At 43.3% G+C, this 17,847-nt stretch overlaps 1 protein-coding gene across 5 annotated transcripts in view; it reads left to right on the forward strand.

The window, feature by feature from the left end:
* Window positions 1–17,847, forward strand: part of HHAT (hedgehog acyltransferase) — a 339,661-nt gene that overhangs the window by 175,483 nt on the left and 146,331 nt on the right. The gene's annotated exons all lie outside the window — the stretch shown is intronic.

The following is a 17,847-nucleotide window of genomic DNA, read 5'->3' on the forward strand; positions in this document are numbered from 1 at the left end:
GTTTGTTTATTTTGTCTCACAGTTCTGTTGATTCATGAGCTCACTGTCTAGGATGACGGCAGTCTTTTTGGCCCGAGCGAGCGGTTGGAAGCATGGGGTTGCCATCAATGACAGGGGAGGCTATGGAGAAGCAGATGCAGGGGATCATCAGAAGTTTACTTTCAGATGTGCTAAGTTTGAAATTTCTCTTAGGCATCCAAGTAGAGATATTTTAAAAGGCAAGGAGATATATGGATCTTTATATATGGAGTACAGGAGAGAGGTCTGAATTGGAAATGCCAATTTGGGAATTTTAAGCCTATAGAGAGCATTTAAAACTCGGAGATGAGGTAGTGAGACAGCCATGGGAATGAGTGTGTAGAGAAGAGGATCAAGGAAGAAGGAGACCTGACACTTTGACAGCGACAGTTTGGAATCAGCAAAGACATCTGAGAAGGAGCAGCCCATGAGGTCTGAGGGAAATCAGGAGGGAGTGATGTCCTGGATGACTGAATGCAAGTCCAGGAGGATATTTACAGAATGGATTACAAACTTAAAGTGTCCTCTGTTATACATATTTGTATTAATATAAGTGTGTAGTAAATATTGAATGTACATATATCTTTACACAGGTATATAATGAGAGATTCATATAATGAATTGCATCTGGGGAAATACCAGGAGCTTGAAGGCCTGAGTGCCGGGCCCAGTTCTGTTGTTCTTACCTCTTAGACTTCAGGCAAATTAAATAGCCTTTTTTGAGCATCATATTTTACTCCTCTGGAAAGTGGGGATTTTAATTCTTGTCTCACTCTGAGTTATTGTGAGAAATCAGTTGAAATAATAGCTATAGATATGGTTTGTTAGTACATATTCTATCTATATCTATATAAATGCATATTCACAAATCTATATATGTCTGCATATATGTGATATGTATACACCGGACTCAAGATAATTGGTGTATTGTCAGTGTCTCTTGAATCACTTAGGTTATGACCAGTTGGTAGGTCATACTCAATTTCGTGGGTTGCAAACAGCTTTCTGAAAAATGGAGCAGAATAGAAATATCACTATGAATTGCTCAGAGTAAAAGTAAGACAGACTTCTAGAAACTTTTTCTTTCACTTATATACCTGTAGTAGTTATTTGTTTCTGTGTAACTTAGCAGTTGAAAACAATAAGCCTCTATCATTTCTGGGGGTCAGGGGCTGCCTCACTGGTTGGTTTGCCTCAGGATGAAGGCAGGGTCAGGATTGCAGTCACTGGGACCTGCTTGCAGGTCACTCCTGTGGCGGTTGTTAGGGGGCTCAGCTCCTGGCCACAGGGATCTTTTCTTAGGGCTATTTATGATGTCACAGCTGTCCTTCACCAGAGTACATGATTGGAGAAAGAGAACCAGAGAGCATCCCCAAGACCGAAGCCATAGTCTCTTTTATGACCTAGTCTCAGCAGTGACTCGTTGTCACTTCTAACATGATTTCACGTGGACGGATCCTGGTACGGGGGGACCACACATAGGTATGAATGTCAGAGGTGGGGACCACTGAGAGCCATCCTGGAGCTTGGCTACCACAACCTCTCTATCTCTGTGAGTGCTGGGTTGAGCTATGAAATACGTTTGTTAATGTAGGTCATGTATAAAAAGATGTTAAAGAAATACTGCTCTCTGAGGCGGAGGGGTCTGTGAGCTGGCAGAAGCCTGTTGCAGAAGCTCTGCTGTTGATCCTCTTCTGCTCCCATGGCTGAGTTCTGCTGACTTTTAGATCATGAGTGTTCACACCAGTGAGTTTTACAGTTTTTTACAACTGAAGTCTAAATGGGCTGTATGGGACTGCTTGTCCCTAAATAAAATGATCCTGCACCAAGGTCCTTTCATAGCTCCCCTGTCTGATTACTGTAGTTTTGTATCTTTTACTTGTCCGACAAGTACAGTTCCTGTGTGTGAGCTCCCACTTCAAACCTGTGGCCAGGTTTCTGTAGATCTGGTTTTGTGATAGTAATATGTTCTGCCTTTTTTTTTTTTTCTACTTGCTTATTGGCACGTGAATGTGGTCTAGGTAATGATCTTGTGGAAAATTCTACCTATTGATAAATGGGATAAACAGAAAGTTTTATGTTTTGGGAAGAGGGATTATTACATGTATAAAGGTGTGCCTTACTTAAAAGAATCTTAGAGAATAGATTAAATAGTCCAATAGGACTTTTTTTTTTTAAGATTTTATTTATTTATTTGACAGACAGAGATCACAAGTAGGCAGAGAGGCAGGCAGAGAGAGAGAGGTGGAAGCAGGCTCCCCACTGAACAAAGAGCCCGACGTGGGGCTCGATCCCAGGACCCTGAGACCGTGACCCAAGCCAAAGACAGAGGTTTAACCCACTGAGCCACCCAGGTACCCCGATAGGACTTTTAAAATAATTTGATATACCTTGCTGTGAAAAATAAATATATTTTAGCTCTCCTAGCTGGCATGTTATTTTATTTTTTATTTTAAATTTTATTTTATTTTTTACATGCATAAGTGACTGAAAAAGAACATACTGTCTTTGAGGTACTAATAGGCTCTAAGCCTTCTAGAAGTTTCTAGTTAAACAGTTAAGAGGCCAATAGAAAGCACAACACTAAGTAGAAACATATGGCCACTGGCTCTTAACTTAAATCTGTGGGAGTTTCAGAATGGAGTAATTTCTTGGGATGAAGTGAGTGCTACCAAATAATTGGGAGCCTTCTGCTGTGGTGTTTACTCTTTGTGCTTGGGGGTGCTCATTCTTGTCAGACCCGGGGCCTTTGGTCTCTTCTGACCAGTTAAGAACTTGTGACTGAGGGCTTTTCCTCGTCTGCCAGTCGTAGGGGACAACTGGAGGACTGTCACTCTCAGCAGGCTCCCAAGGATAGAGGCCCTTTTGTTCTCGAAGACATGCTCCCCTAACATGCTGGCCTTATTGTAGTTTGTAGTTCACGTAGCAGTTGTTTCCTTAAGTGTACACTCTTGCAAGCAGAGACTCTTTGCAGCACCTGGCAGTATCTGGTCTGAGGTAGAGGCTCGATGAGTATTTGTTGGGGAGAGGAGGGAATTAAATTCCTTATTCTCTTGAAAGGGTTTATCTTCAGACGAACAAGTTTGTGGTTCAGTACGCGTACAATGCTACTTTTCCTTGGTGTTTTCATTAAAGGTAATCTATTTTAATTTTCCTTGAAATCTGTGAACTTTAAATTGTTGGAGACAATTTACAATGTAATTCCCGTTTTTTGAAGTAAGAACTCATTTGCCTTTGAAGTCCATGTCACTTTTGGTAACATCCAAAGGGAGAGGCGTTTAATTTTAGTAACACAGATGCTGACCACTGACAGCTTGAGTGAGCAGGTTGAGGACTGCAAGCTAGAGAACTTTGAAGATCCCTTTAGGTTCCAGCCCACACATCCCTGAAGGCCAGATTCCTGGTAGACCAAGCAGCTCATCAGTCAGCTGCATGAAAGGACTTCTCTGTCTGGAATGCTGTCTGAATGGAGGACTTCTGGAGAAGTTGCTCTAGGTGTGGGATCCCAACCTGGCTCTGATATTAAAACTACGGAAAACAAAGGCAAATGTTTACATGGTGGTTTATGAAAAGCCAAGAGCTTGTGTATGTGTGTAAGCTCTCTGCCCTGATATCTCTTGATTTGAGATGATTCAATTTCCCTGCTGCCTCTGCTGTGCTGATCGCATTTATGCAGCTTGTCCTGTGCAGTCCCAGTGAGAGCATTCATGTTAGGCTGCTTCCAGCGTCAAGCCTCACACCACGACCCAGCCCTGCAGAGCTCCGTCCCCGTGTCTCTGCTTCTGCCTCTGCTAGATTGTGATGTGGGTTATTCTCCCACTGACAGATTATTGCTGTATGGCCACCTTTATTTTGTTCTTTGGATTTCTATAAAGAGAACTTGATAGAAAATTATAGAAGGAAAAATAGTCATATTCACTTTGATTAGCTGGAGCCATCTAGGTGAAAGAGACGTCCAAGGAGAAACTAAGAAGTTTTGCTAGTAATTCATGAGTACAGGAGAGGCTGCAAAGATTTGGGGATGTGGTTGTTTTAAACTCTAAAATCTGATTATATCCTAGATGGTCAAGTAAGGGGTAAATACTGGAGAGGCATTCTTATCAAGCCTCTGATATATAACAGATACGAAACTAAACAGGAGGGAAAGGATATAATTTAGTGAGAATGAGACTAATATTGAATTTCTTTTAAAATTTGTTATTAAGTATCACTTTTAGATATTAATGACCATTATTTTTGAATTCCAGCTATAGTAAAGAATCTTTTATTTCCCTATTAAAAAGGAGGAAAAACCTGTGTACTTCACCCCAGTTAAACACACTTGAGTTTCATATCTGTATTTTCAATTTGGTTGGCCTTGGATTACGGACAGTGGAAAAACCAAATATTTGATGACTCCCAGGGGCAAAGCTAGATCATTGACGTGATCATGCGATGGCAGTTTTTCAAACCACAGTGGGCAGCTTCATCAAACACGTGTCATGAAGGACCCCTCATAGTAATGTCGTATCTACATGAGAAAAGCTGTACTTTCTAATGAGATTTCAATAACAGGATTGGCTGGAAAAATCTATGTACAGAGAAGACATTATTGGCTTTTAAGATTGTGTTAATGTTTGCTTTGTGTTAAACTTTTGTGACCTGCTAGCATGTTTTGGGTGAGTGTTGACTTGTTGCCCAGTTCCAGTCTCCAGCCTTTCGAGGCCCGACCTACTTTATTGTGGTTCCTGAAGCACTGGGTGTCTTGGGCCCAGTTTACTTTATAAATGGAAGCTGAGGCCCATGTCTCTGCATAATCTTTTCCTGAAGGGGGAATAAAAGGCAAAAGTCAGATATTACTCTGCATTTGGAGAGAATTCGGTAGTTGGGTTGTCAAAGGCAGCCTGGGTGGGAGGATCAGCAGGGGGATATCAGGGACGTGGATTTCTCTCACTTTGTCTTGCTACTTCTGGTGGCATTGTGGGCACAAATGCTTCCTGGAAGAAAGGAGAGCATTGTGTCGCCATCCCCTATGGCTCTGGGGCCAGCTGCCTTTCATCTCAGCAACACTTTAGATTCCAACCCAGTGATGTTCTGTGGGAGTCACTGCCATTTGGCTTCCATGGGGGAAGCTGAAGCGTCATCCACTTCTCTCTCATGATAGCTTTGCCTCATCTTTTGTTAAAATTCTTTGCCTTTGCTCAATCTTCTGTCCTCTGCACCCATCATGTGTCACTGTGGAACCCCCCCGCCCTCCCCCAGATGGACAAGAAACAACCTCGGTTGTCTTGTCCTTCTGCACCTACTACCCTTCTCCTCCCTCTTCAGCACCAAACCGATCATAGGTGTTATTTATATCCCACTGCCTCTGCTTCCTGTCCTTTTCATTCACTCTGCTCTCAGCTCTGGTCTGGCTTCCGTTTCCACCACTTGATGAGACTTGATGCACTGGTCAAGCTGCCAATGACCTCCATGTTGCCAGATATGTTTGGGAGACATTTTTACATGAAGAGATGAGAAGCCAGATGAACTTAGACTCTTACCTACAGTATGCACAAAAATTAAAGTAGATTAAAGACTTGACAACAAGGTGTGATGTCATAGTGATTCTTTTTTGTTAACTGTCTATAAAGCACATTTAATAAACGACATGTATGTTTTTACTGGAAAAATAGATTAAAGACTTACATTTAAAAACCAAACTTAAAGATTTTAAGAAGAAAGCATAAGAGAAATAAAGCTTTAGGACCATGATGTTTAGGACCAAAGATGTTTCACATAAAGATACTAATACATGATCCACCATTGGAAAACAAACAAACAAACACTGATGGATGGATTTTTATAAATTCAAAACTTTTGTGCTTTGAGAGGTAGCACAAAACTTTTGTGCTTTGAGAAAAGACAAGCTACAGACTGAGTGAAAACATTTTGAAATCACCTATCAGATAAAGGAGTTGTTTCTGGAATACACACGAGGATAGGAACTCAGCTGTCGTGTTCACGCTCGGATCCCAGTCATCTCCTGCAGGGTCTGAAGGTGCTCTTTAGAGTCTAGAAGGTGCTCAATAAATATTTGCTGGATGAACAAATGCATATGGCATTGATGCAGTTTGGGGAAGAGCCTTAGGAAAACTTCATAAAGTCTGAGGAGGAAAGAAAATACCCTTGGACATTTGCAGAAGGTTTATGAACCCCTTGTACCCACTATATTTGTTCCTTTTTGTGCTGTGGGTATTATCTCTGTGCCACAGTTATAAACCCTGAGATGTGGAGAGGTGATTTTTCTACCCACGCTCAGATGTTATTAAGTGAGATAACCCAGAGCTCAGACCTTGAATTTCTAATTCTACATCTTGGGAGATGTGGTTTCTGCCCTAAAGCTCTTCACTCCTGAGCTGTTTATGCCTGGAACTGGCACCTTCTCTCTTGTTCTTTCTCCAACATTCTGAAATGCCCAGATGTCCAGGCTTTTGGCCTGTTTTCCCAGAATTTTCTCCCTAATAATCTGATGGCAGACATACTTTCTGATGCAGTGAAGAGCATGTCCTGTGAAGACCCAGCACCGTTTTTTGTTTTGTTGTTGTTGGTTTTTTACTGTTAGCTTTTTAGAATTTCTCTTCATGGGCTGTGGTTCTTACTTTCTACTTCCCCATCAGACTTTGGTATTTTACCAAATGTGCTTTGGCTGCCAATTGGGGTCTTACTGGCCTAAGTTCACTTTTAATTTTCCCTGATCCCCCAGCATGACTTTTAAAAAAGTTTTTTGTTCAAATTCCAGTTAGTTAACATACAGTGTAATATTAGTTCCAGATGGACAATATAGTGATTCAACATCTTCATACATCACCCAGGGCTCATCATAGCAAGTGCCCTCCTTCATCCCCATCACTGATTTCCCCAAGCCCCTACCCACCCCTTCTCTGGTAACCATCAGTTTGTTCTCCACAGTTAAGAATCTGTTTCTTGGTCTGCTTCTCTCTCTCTCCCCCAACCCCGCCACTTTTGCTCATTTGTTTTGTTTCTTAAATTCCACATGAGTGATCACACAGTATTTATTTTCTCTGACTGATTTATTTCATTCAACAGAATACTCTAGATCATCCATGTTGTTGCAAATGGCAAGATTTCATTCTTTTTTTATGGCAGAGTGATAATCTATTGTATATCTACACCACATCTTCCTTATGCATTCATCAGTCGATGGTTGGACACTTGGGCTGTTTCCATAATTTGGCTGTTGTAGATAACCCCCACCATCACTTTTTATTCTTGACTGTCAGCAGGCTCTGAATCTCAAATCGATATGCAGGTTAAGTCCAGACAGGCCCAGGCAGTGGAGAGAGCATAAGAGAGTGAGGGCTCTTGCAGAGCCTTCGTGTGACTTCCACCAATAGAGACGAACGTGGTATAACATGGTGCCGCTTATCACGCGATGTCATCAGGAAGCCTGTTGCCAGTCTAGGGCATTCTCCAAAAAATGCCAGTGGAGACTAGGAGGAGGCTGTGTGGGGACACACTGAATGATAAAGTAGGGTCTCGGGAACTGCTGGCCGCGGCTCTGGCACTGGTTGTGGAGCTGTTTCAGATGACCTCATCTTTTCATCCTGTTTCCTAGTCTGTCAAGTGAGGAGGGAGACCAGTGCAGACAGACTTGAAGGTCTTTTCCATTCTCTGAAGTGAAGCTAGGTAGCCCAGCCAGAAGTGATCAGGGCTTCTGGAGTCTGGGGATAGACTTTATTCTCTTAGTCTTTGGACTCGGTTTTACCTCCAGCTGTCAAAATCAGTTTTCACACTAAACAGGCAGGAATGGGAGAGCTTAACACTGGCGGGGGACCACATCTGCAGAGGAGACAGTGAGGACTATAGATTGAAGACTTAGAGCAAGGACTGAGATGTAACTGTGGTACTTCATACAAACGCTGCCCTGTGTATGGCCTGCCACGCGGCCCTGACAGCCGTGGCTCTACACCACACCTCCCCAGTGAGATGGCATTGGCAGCTTCTGGCCATGGCTCCTTGCTGTTTGTATCCCCAGCTCCCAAGCAATGGACGAGCCTGGGAGGAAGAACCGGGAGCCTGGGAGGCAGGCAGCCTAGCAGGGCAGAGCACATCCTCAAACCATGTGTGGGATCTGCTCTGAGTCCTGCCATGGATGTGCTGTGTGGGGCTGGCCCTCCCCTGCCAAAGTGGGGGTTGCTGCAGGGGTAAACCCATGTGCAGCACTGTGTCAGGGGCAATGAGCCCAATTCCGGCAGCCTGGGAGGCTCTACAAGCACAGCGATCCGGGTGGTAATAAGTAAGCCTTTGGGGCTGCCATGGGACCCTCAGCGCAGGCCCAGTTTGCGGGTGTGCTGACCGTCATCAGAGCAGCTGCTGGGCAAGGGCACGTTCAGACTTTGAGGTGGTTCCTGAAAGTAACTACAGGAAACCTGAGGCCAGGTGGACCCACTAAGGTCATCCATTCCAGATTTCTATGCAATGGTTCACTCCTCTAAATATTCTTTTTTTTTTAATTTTTAATTTTTTATAAACATATATTTTTATCCCCAGGGGTACAGGTCTGTGAATCACCAGGTTTACACACTTCACAGCACTCACCAAAGCACATCCCCTCCCCAATGTCCATAATCCCACCCCCTTCTCCCAACCTCCCTCCCCCCAGCAACCCTCAGTTTGTTTTGTGAGATTAAGAGTCACTTATGGTTTGTCTCCCTCCCAATTCCATCTTGTTTCATTGATTCTTCTTCTACCCACTTAAGCCCCCATGTTGCATCACCACTTCCTCATATCAGGGAGATCATATGATGGTTGTCTTTCTCCGCTTGACTTATTTCGCTAAGCATGATATGCTCGAGTTCCATCCATGTTGTCGCAAATGGCAAGATTTCATTTCTTTTGATGGCTGCATACTATTCCATTGTGTATATATACCACATCTTCTTTATCCATTCATCTGTTGATGGACATCTAGGTTCTTTCCATAGTTTGGCTATTGTGGACATTGCTGCTATAAACATTCGGGTGCACATGCCCCTTTGGATCACTACGTTTGTATCTTTAGGGTAAATACCCAGTAGTGCAATTGCTGGGTCATAGGGCAGTTCTATTTTTAACATTTTGAGGAACCTCCATGCTGTTTTCCAGAGTGGCTGCACCAACTTGCATTCCCACCAACAGTGTAGGAGGGTTCCCCTTTCTCCGCATCCTCGCCAGCATCTGTCATTTCCTGACTTGTTGATTTTAGCCATTCTGACTGGTGTGAGGTGATACCTCATTGTGGTTTTGATTTGTATTTCCCTGATGCCGAGTGATATGGAGCACTTTTTCCTGTGTCTGTTGGCCATCTGGATGTCTTCTTTGCAGAAATGTCTGTTCATGTCCTCTGCCCATTTCTTGATTGGATTATTTGTTCTTTGGGTGTTGAGTTTGCTAAGTTCTCTATAGATTCTGGACACAAGTCCTTTATCTGATATGTCGTTTGCAAATATCTTCTCCCATTCTGTCAGTTGTCTTTTGATTTTATTAACTGTTTCCTTTGCTGTGAAAAAGCTTTTGATCTTGATGAAATCCCAATAGTTCATTTTTGCCCTTGCTTCCCTTGCCTTTGGCAATGTACTTAGGAAGATGTTGCTGCAGCTGAGGTCGAAGAGGTTGCTGCCTGTGTTCTCCTCAAGGATTTTGATGGATTCCTTTCACACATTGAGGTCCTTCATCCATTTTGAGTCTATTATCGTGTGTGGTGTAAGGAAATGGTCCAATTTCATTTTTCTGCATGTGGCTGTCCAATTTTCCCAACACCATTTAGTGAAGAGGCTGTCTTTTTTCCATTGGACATTCTTTCCTGCTTTGTTGAAGATTAGTTGACCATAGAGTTGAGGGTCTATTTCTGGGCTCTCTATTCTGTTCCATTGATCTATGTGTCTGTTTTTGTGCCAGTACCGGAGGAAGCAGGCTCCCCGCCGAGCAGAGAGCCAGATGTGGGGCTCGATCCCAGGACCCTGAGACCATGACCCGAGCCGAAGGCAGAGGCTTTAACCCACTGAGCCACCCAGGCGCCCCAGTACCATGCTGTCTTGATGATGACAGCTTTGTAATAGAGCTTGAAGTCCGGAATTGTGACGCCACCAACTTTGGCTTTTTTTTTCAATATCCCTTTGGCTATTCGAGGTCTTTTCTGGTTCCATATAAATTTTAGAATTATTTGTTCCATTTCTTTGAAGAAGATGGATGGTACTTTGATAGGAATTGCATTAAATGTGTAGATTGCTTTAGGTAGCATAGACATTTTCACAATATTTATTCTTCCAATCCAGGAGCATGGAACATTTTTCCATTTCTTTGTGTCTTCCTCAATTTCTTTCATGAGTACTTTATAGTTTTCTGAGTATAGATTCTGTGCCTCTTTGGTTAGGTTTATTCCTAGGTTTCTTATGGTTTGGGGTGCAATTGTAAATGGGATTGACTCCTTAATTTCTCTTTCTTCTGTCTTGCTGTTGGTGTAGAGAAATGCAACTGATTTCTGTGCATTGATTTTATATCCTGACACTTTACTGAATTCCTGTACAAGTTCTAGCAGTTTTGGAGTGGAGTCTTTTGGGTTTTCCACATATAGTATCATATCATCTGCGAAGAGTGATAATTTGACTTCTTCTTTGCCGATTTGGATGCCTTTAATTTCCTTTTGTTGTCTGATTGCTGAGGCTAGGACCTCTAGTACTATGTTGAATAGCAGTGGTGATAATGGACATCCCTGCCGTGTTCCTGACCTTAGCGGAAAAGCTTTCAGTTTTTCTCCATTGAGACTGATATTTGCGGTGGGTTTTTCATAGATGGCTTTGATGATATTGAGGTATGTGCCCTCTATCCCTACACTTTGAAGAGTTTTGATCAGGAAGGGATGCTGTACTTTTTCAAATGCTTTTTCAGCATCTATTGAGAGTATCATATGGTTTTGGTTCTTTCTTTTGTTGATGTGTTGTATCACATTGACTGATTTGCAGATGTTGAACCAACCTTGCAGCCCTGGAATAAATCCCACTTGGTCGTGGTGAATAATCCTTTTAATGTACTGTTGAATCCTATTGGCTAGTATTTTGGTGAGAATTTTCGCATCTGTGTTCATCAAGGATATTGGTCTATAGCTCTCTTTTTTGATGGGATCCTTGTCTGGTTTTGGGATCAAGGTGATGCTGGCCTCATAAAATGAGTTTGGAAGTTTTCCTTCCATTTCTATTTTTTGGAACAGTTTCAGGAGAATAGGAATTAGTTCTTCTTTAAATGTTTGGTAGAATTCCCCTGGGAAGCCGTCTGGCCCTGGGCTTTTGTTTGTTTGGAGATTTTTAATGACTGTTTCAATCTCCTTACTGGTTATGGGTCTGTTCAGGCTTTCTATTTCTTCCTGGTTCAGTTGTGGTAGTTTATATGTTTCTAGGAATGCATCCATTTCTTCCAGATTGTCAAATTTGTTGGCGTAGAGTTGCTCATAGTATGTTCTTATAATAGTTTGTATTTCTTTGGTGTTAGTTGTGATCTCTCCTCTTTCATTCATGATTTTATTTATTTGGGTCCTTTCTCTTTTCTTTTTGATAAGTCGGGCCAGGGGTTTATCAATTTTATTAATTCTTTCAAAGAACCAGCTCCTAGTTTCGTTGATTTGTTCTATTGTTTTTTTGGTTTCTATTTCATTGATTTCTGCTCTGATCTTTATGATTTCTCTTCTCCTGCTGGGCTTAGGGTTTCTTTTTTGTTCTTTCTCCAGCTCCTTTAGGTGTAGGGTTAGCTTGTGTACCTGAGACCTTTCTTGTTTCTTGAGAAAGGCTTGTACCGCTATATATTTTCCTCTCAGGACTGCCTTTGTTGTATCCCACAGATTTTGAACCGTTGTATTTTCATTATCATTTGTTACCATGATTTTTTTCAATTCTTCTTTAATTTCCGGGTTGATCCCTTCATTCTTTCGAAGGATGCTGTTTAGTCTCCATGTATTTGGGTTCTTTCCAAACTTCCTTTTGTGGTTGAGTTCTAGCTTTAGAGCATTGTGGTCTGAAAATATGCAGGGTATGATCCCAATATTTTGATACCGATTGAGTCCTGATTTAGGACTGAGGATGTTAACTATTCTGGAGAATGTTCCATGTGCACTAGAGAAGAATGTGTATTCTGTTGCTTTGGGATGAAATGTTCTGAATATATATGTCCATCTGGTCCAGTGTGTCGTTTAAGGCCTTTATTTCCTTGCTGATCTTTTGCTTGGATGATCTGTCCATTTCAGTGAGTGGAGTGTTAAAGTCCCCTACTATTATTGTATTATTGTTGATATGTTTCTTTGATTTTGTTATTAATTGGCTTATATAGTTGGCTGCTCCCACGTTGGGGGCATAGATATTTAAAATTGTTAGATCTTCTTGTTGGACAGACCCTTTGAGTATGATATAGTGTCCTTCCTCATCTCTTATTATAGTCTTTGGCTTAAAATCTAATTGATCTGATTTAAGGATTGCCACTCCTGCTTTCTTCTGATGTCCATTAGCATGGTAAATTCTTTTCCACCCCCTCACTTTAAATCTGGAGGTGTCTTCGGGCTTAAAATGAGTTTCTTGGAGGCAACATATAGATGGGTTTTGTTTTTTTATCCATTCTGATACCCTTTGTCTTTTGACAAGGGCATTTAGCCCATTAACATTCAGGGTAACTATTGAGAGATATGAATTTAGTGTCATTGTATTGCCTGTAAGGTGACTGTTACTGTATATGGTCTCTGTTCCTTTCTGATCTACCACTTGTAGGCTCTCTCTTTGCTTAGAGGACCCCTTTCAATATTTCCTGTAGAGCTGGTTTGGTGTTTGCAAATTCTTTCAGTTTTTGTTTGTCCTGGAAGCTTTTTAATCTCTCCTTCTATTTTCAATGATAGCCTAGCTGGATATAGTATTCTTGGCTGCATGTTTTTCTCGTTTAGTGTTCTGAAAATATCATGCCAGCTCTTTCTAGCCTGCCAGGTCTCTGTGGATAAGTCAGCTGCCAATCTCATATTTTTACCATTGTATGTTACAGACTTCTTTTCCCGGGCTGCTTTCAGGATTTTCTCTTTGTCACTAAGACTTGTGAATTTTACTATTAGGTGATGGGGTGTGGGCCTATTCTTATGATTTTGAGGAGCGTTCTCTGAACCTCCTGAATTTTGATGCTCGTTCCCTTTGCCATATTGGGGAAATTCTCCCCAATAATTCTCTCCAGTATACCTTCTGCTCCCCTCTCTCTTTCTTCTTCTTCTGGAATCCCAATTATTCTAATGTTGTTTTGTCTTATGGTGTCACTTATCTCTCAAATTCTCCCCTCGTGGTCCAGTAGCTGTTTGTCCCTCTTTTGCTCAGCTTCTTTATTCTCTGTCATTTGGTCTTCTATATCACTAATTCTTTCCTCTGCCTCATTTATCCTAGCAGTGAGAGCCTCCATATTTGATTGCACCTCATTAATAGCTTTTTTGATTTCAACTTGGTTAGATTTTAGTTCTTTTATATCTCCAGAAAGGGCTTTTATATCTCCCGAGAGGGTTTCTCTAATATCTTCCATGCCTTTTTCAAGCCCGGCTAGAACCTTGAGAATTGTCATTCTGAACTCGAGATCTGACATATTACCAATGTCTGTATTGATTAGGTCCCTAGCCTTCGGCACTGCCTCTTGTTCTTTTTTTTGTGGTGAATTTTTCCGTCTTGTCATTTTGCCCAGATAAGGGTATATGAAGGAGCAAGTAAAATACTAAAAGGGTGGCAACAACCCCAGGAAAATATGCTTTAACCAAATCAGAAGAGATCCCAAATCGTGAGGGGGGAGAAAGGGGATAAAAAGAGGTTCAAAAAGGAAGAAAGAGAAAAAAAAGAAAACGAATAAAGAAAAATATAAAAAAGAAAAAAAATATATATATTAGATAAACTAGTTAAAAAACGTTAAAAAAGAAAAAGGGTAAAAATTAAAAAAAAAAAAATTTTACCCAAAGGCGAGAAAAAAGAAAAAAAAAAACAGAAAAAAAAAATTAAATTAACTGCAAGACTAAAAAAAAAATCACAGGGAGAAAGCCATGAGTTCCGTGCTTTGCTTTCTCCTCCTCTGGAATTCTGCTGCTCTCCTTGGTATTGAAACCGCACTCCTTGGTAGGTGAACTTGGTCTTGGCTGGATTTCTTGTTGATCTTCTGGGGGAGGGGCCTGGTGTAGTGATTCTCAAGTGTCTTTGTCCCAGGCGGAATTGCACCGCCCTTACCAGGGGCCGGGGTGAGTAATCCGCTCGGGTTTGCTTTCAGGAGCTTTTGTTCCCTGAGCACTTTCCGTAGAGTTCCGGAGGACGGGGAATACAAATGGCGGCCTCCTGGTCTCCGACCCGGAGGAGCCGAGAGCCCAGGGCCCCACTCCTCAGTGCACCCTCAGAGAACAGCGCCCAGTTACTCCCGTCTGCCTGAACTCTGGCCGCTCTCCGAGCTCACCGAGCCTGCGGCCGGTTCAAGGTAACACCGAGCTGCGAGCTTACTGTCGGCTCTGTCTCTGTAGCCAGTTTTCCTGTTACAATACCCGCAAGCTCTGCGACACTCAGACACCCCCGATCCTTCTGTGACCCTGCGGGACCTGAGGCCACGCTGACCCCGCGTGGGCTTCGCCCCAGTTTAGCCTCTGGAGCGATGTCCCTCAGTGGAACAGACTTTTAAAAGTCCCGATTTTGTGCTCCGTTGCTCCGCCGCTTGCCGTGAGCTGGCCCCTCCCCCCGGGGTCTGTCTTCCTGTCGCTTTGGATTCAAGTCTCCGCCAGTCCTACCTTTCAGAAAGTGGTTGTTTTTCTGTTTGCAGAATTGCTGTTCTTCTTCTCTTTGATCTGCCAATGGATTTGTAGGTGTTTGCAATCTTTAGATAAGCTATCTAGCTGATCTCAGGCTAGCTGATGTAGTTTCAGTCTGCTACTTCTCCGCCATCTTGACTCCTCCCTCCTCTAAATATTCTTATAACCCGTGCTCAAACTCACCCTTTGATGCGAAGTTTACAGCCGTAGATAGGACACTGTAAGCTTTTTGGAAACTTCCTCTCCATGGAGCAAGCTGAAAGCTGCCTCCCGCTGCTGTGCCTAGATGACATTTGGACAACAAAAACTTTTGTATCTCATCCACACATAAAAGACTTCCTATTTTTGATTTCTGGAAGGAACCAAGAATAACACACGCAAGGTCACTGTTTCTCATGTCTGTTAAGGAAATCGTGGTTTACCGAAGGCTGGTAGCTAGGAGAGATTATTTTCTCAGAAGGTGATAAGGATTGTGCTGCAGTTTGACAGGCATTGTGTTTCAGGAGAGAAGCCCCATTTCTAGCTGTGGGTATTTCTTTTATATATTTACATGTGGTACTTGGCGTATTAAATGACCACCTTGGGCATCTTCTGTGTGCAGTGTACTGTGCCAAGGGCCAAAGCAGACGGAAGCATCAGGGGTGTCCGGGTACAGCACACCACTCACACTTTGGTTCACGTAACACATATTTATTGAGTATCTGCTTGGTGACTGGCTCTGGTTCTTGCCCTCTTGGACTTGGCAGTCCCTTGAGGGTTAGAACATTTGCTGTTCATCACACTGTATTGAACTTATTGTTGACTCTGGCATCTCTTTCCTAGGCTCCACTTTCCTTGAAGCAGGGGTTCTGTGCTGTGCATTACTGAATTCCCACTTCCTGACATGTGCTAACTATTTGTTAGCAGTGGCTGAATCAGTGGCTGAACACGCAAAGTGAAAAAGCACAGACTTTGGCGTTTGGTACTCTGAGCTAGGTCCTGACTCAGCAGCTAACTAGCTATGTGATAGGGGATAAGGACACGGGGCTTTATAAAACAGGGATCTACTCTGGCATGTGGTGAAGATGAAAAGAGGTAATACCTAGAGGGCCTAGCCCTGTGCCTGGCATACAATTCTAAAATAAAAAAAGAAAGGCATATTTCCTTTTTACTGTAGTTCCCAAGGTGCCCTTTACATCTATACAGGAAAATTAAGTGAGAAGATACTTCTAGACTGTATCTGTGTAAGACACAGCCCTGTGTGAGGGGGAAACTCTGAGCCCTTTGGAAGGAGCCCACTTCTGCTTTTCTATGGTAAAGAGGAAACCCCGTGTTTCACATGAGGCAGGCTGAAGAAGTTCTGGAGCTGGATGGTGCTGATGGTTGCACAGCAGTGTGAGTGTGCTTAATGCCTCTGAGCTGTACATGGAAGACATGGTTCAAGTGGAAGTTTTGTGTTATGTGGTTTTTGCCACAATAAATTCATTAAAAAGACCCCAAACCGTTGCCGTGATTTTACACTTCTTCCAGCAGGTGAGCTGTTCTCCAAGTAGAGCCAGTCACAGAACATTGTCGTCCCCTCACCAGGTGTTACTGTGGGGCCTCCAGAAGCAGCCAGGGCCTGGCTGAGCCTTTGGTTGCCTGGTGCGGGACTGTGAGATGCAAGGTGGTCCGCTATTTCACACGGCATTTTCCGCTTCCATCCTTCCCTCCCTTCCTTGGCTCCATCCTGCGCGAGCCTGTGAGCAAGTCTCCGTACTTGACCACAGAATCCGCTCGGAGTCCATCCCTGTCTCTCTGCCCTCGTTTCCAGTGTTTCCATCCTGGGGTGAGTCCTCGTCACCTCTCAGCTAGACGGCCATGGCCCCCCGCCCTGCTTCTGTTCCCATCCTTTCTATTCAGGACACCCAGAGTGTTCTTTTTGATACATAAAGCATGCCACTGCCTCACCCCCTAAATGAATAAAATTTAAACAAATGAAAAAATACCGTTCCCCTGATAAAGACCCATTAGTGCTTTCCATCAATGTTAACATGAAGTCCAAACTTCTTCCATACTGCCTTCTCAGATCTGGTCCCTGCCTCTCTTTCCTACCTTGGCTTGTTCCAGCCTTGATGGCCTTCTTCCTGTCCTCCAGAGTGTCACATTTCTTCCCACCGCAGGGCTTTACCCAGTCATCCTGCTGCCTGGAAGCTTCTCCCTCTGGTCTTTGCATAGCTCGTCCTTTCTGACCATATGGATCTCAACCCAGGTGTCACCTCCTCAGAGAGGACTTCCCTGAGCAGTCATGTGGCCTGCCACTCTGTCCTGTTACCTCGTGTGCATTCTCTGCTCTCTGATGTTATCTCCTTCATGTAAGTGCTTATCGGTTGTTCACGTCTCCCACCTGGGTTGTGAGTGCCATGAGAAGCAGGACCCTCGTTATGTTACTCCCCCGCATCCTCAGGGCTAGATCAGGGCTCAGCACTTTGAAGGCTCTGACAAAATATCAGTTGAGTGAATGAATGAATACCCACACAGATCAGTTGATAGAGCAAAGGAGTAAGATGTGGGGGAAGTTCCATGTTCTTCCCCTTATGTTTTTCCTGGTAAGTTTTCTGATGCTAATCCCCCTCCTTGACCTTCTCCATTCCACTAGTTTCCAAGTAACTGGTAACTCATTATAGTATCCCCCAACCTAAGTGTGCCTATCGCAGGATGCTTAAAGATGCTCATTGTCCTGGCCCCAAATTCTATCCATGACCATTCACATTTGTACGAGAAGAAATGTTTTGAAACACCATGCATCATAATCCCTTACTTCTGTGTATTTAGGCCCTAAATTTTAGGGGACACGATGGCGACAGGTGAAGCTGGTCATGCCAGTCTGAACCAGGGCAGGAGGATGCCTTCCCTGCCTGCTGGTCAGAGCCTGTTCCATGTATGCCCTCCCCCGCCACCAGCTCTCACATGCAGCTTCAAGGCTCTCGATGAGGCCGCCATGGAATAATTGGTCTTCCTGCTCTCCTGCCTGTTTCCTGAGCTCCGTGCCTGTCCCACAGCTCTCC

This window comes from Mustela putorius, unplaced genomic scaffold (genome assembly GCF_011764305.1).
Source record: "Mustela putorius furo isolate JIRA1106 unplaced genomic scaffold, ASM1176430v1.1 tig00001012_pilon_pilon_pilon, whole genome shotgun sequence".
Lineage (NCBI taxonomy): Eukaryota > Metazoa > Chordata > Mammalia > Carnivora > Mustelidae > Mustela > Mustela putorius.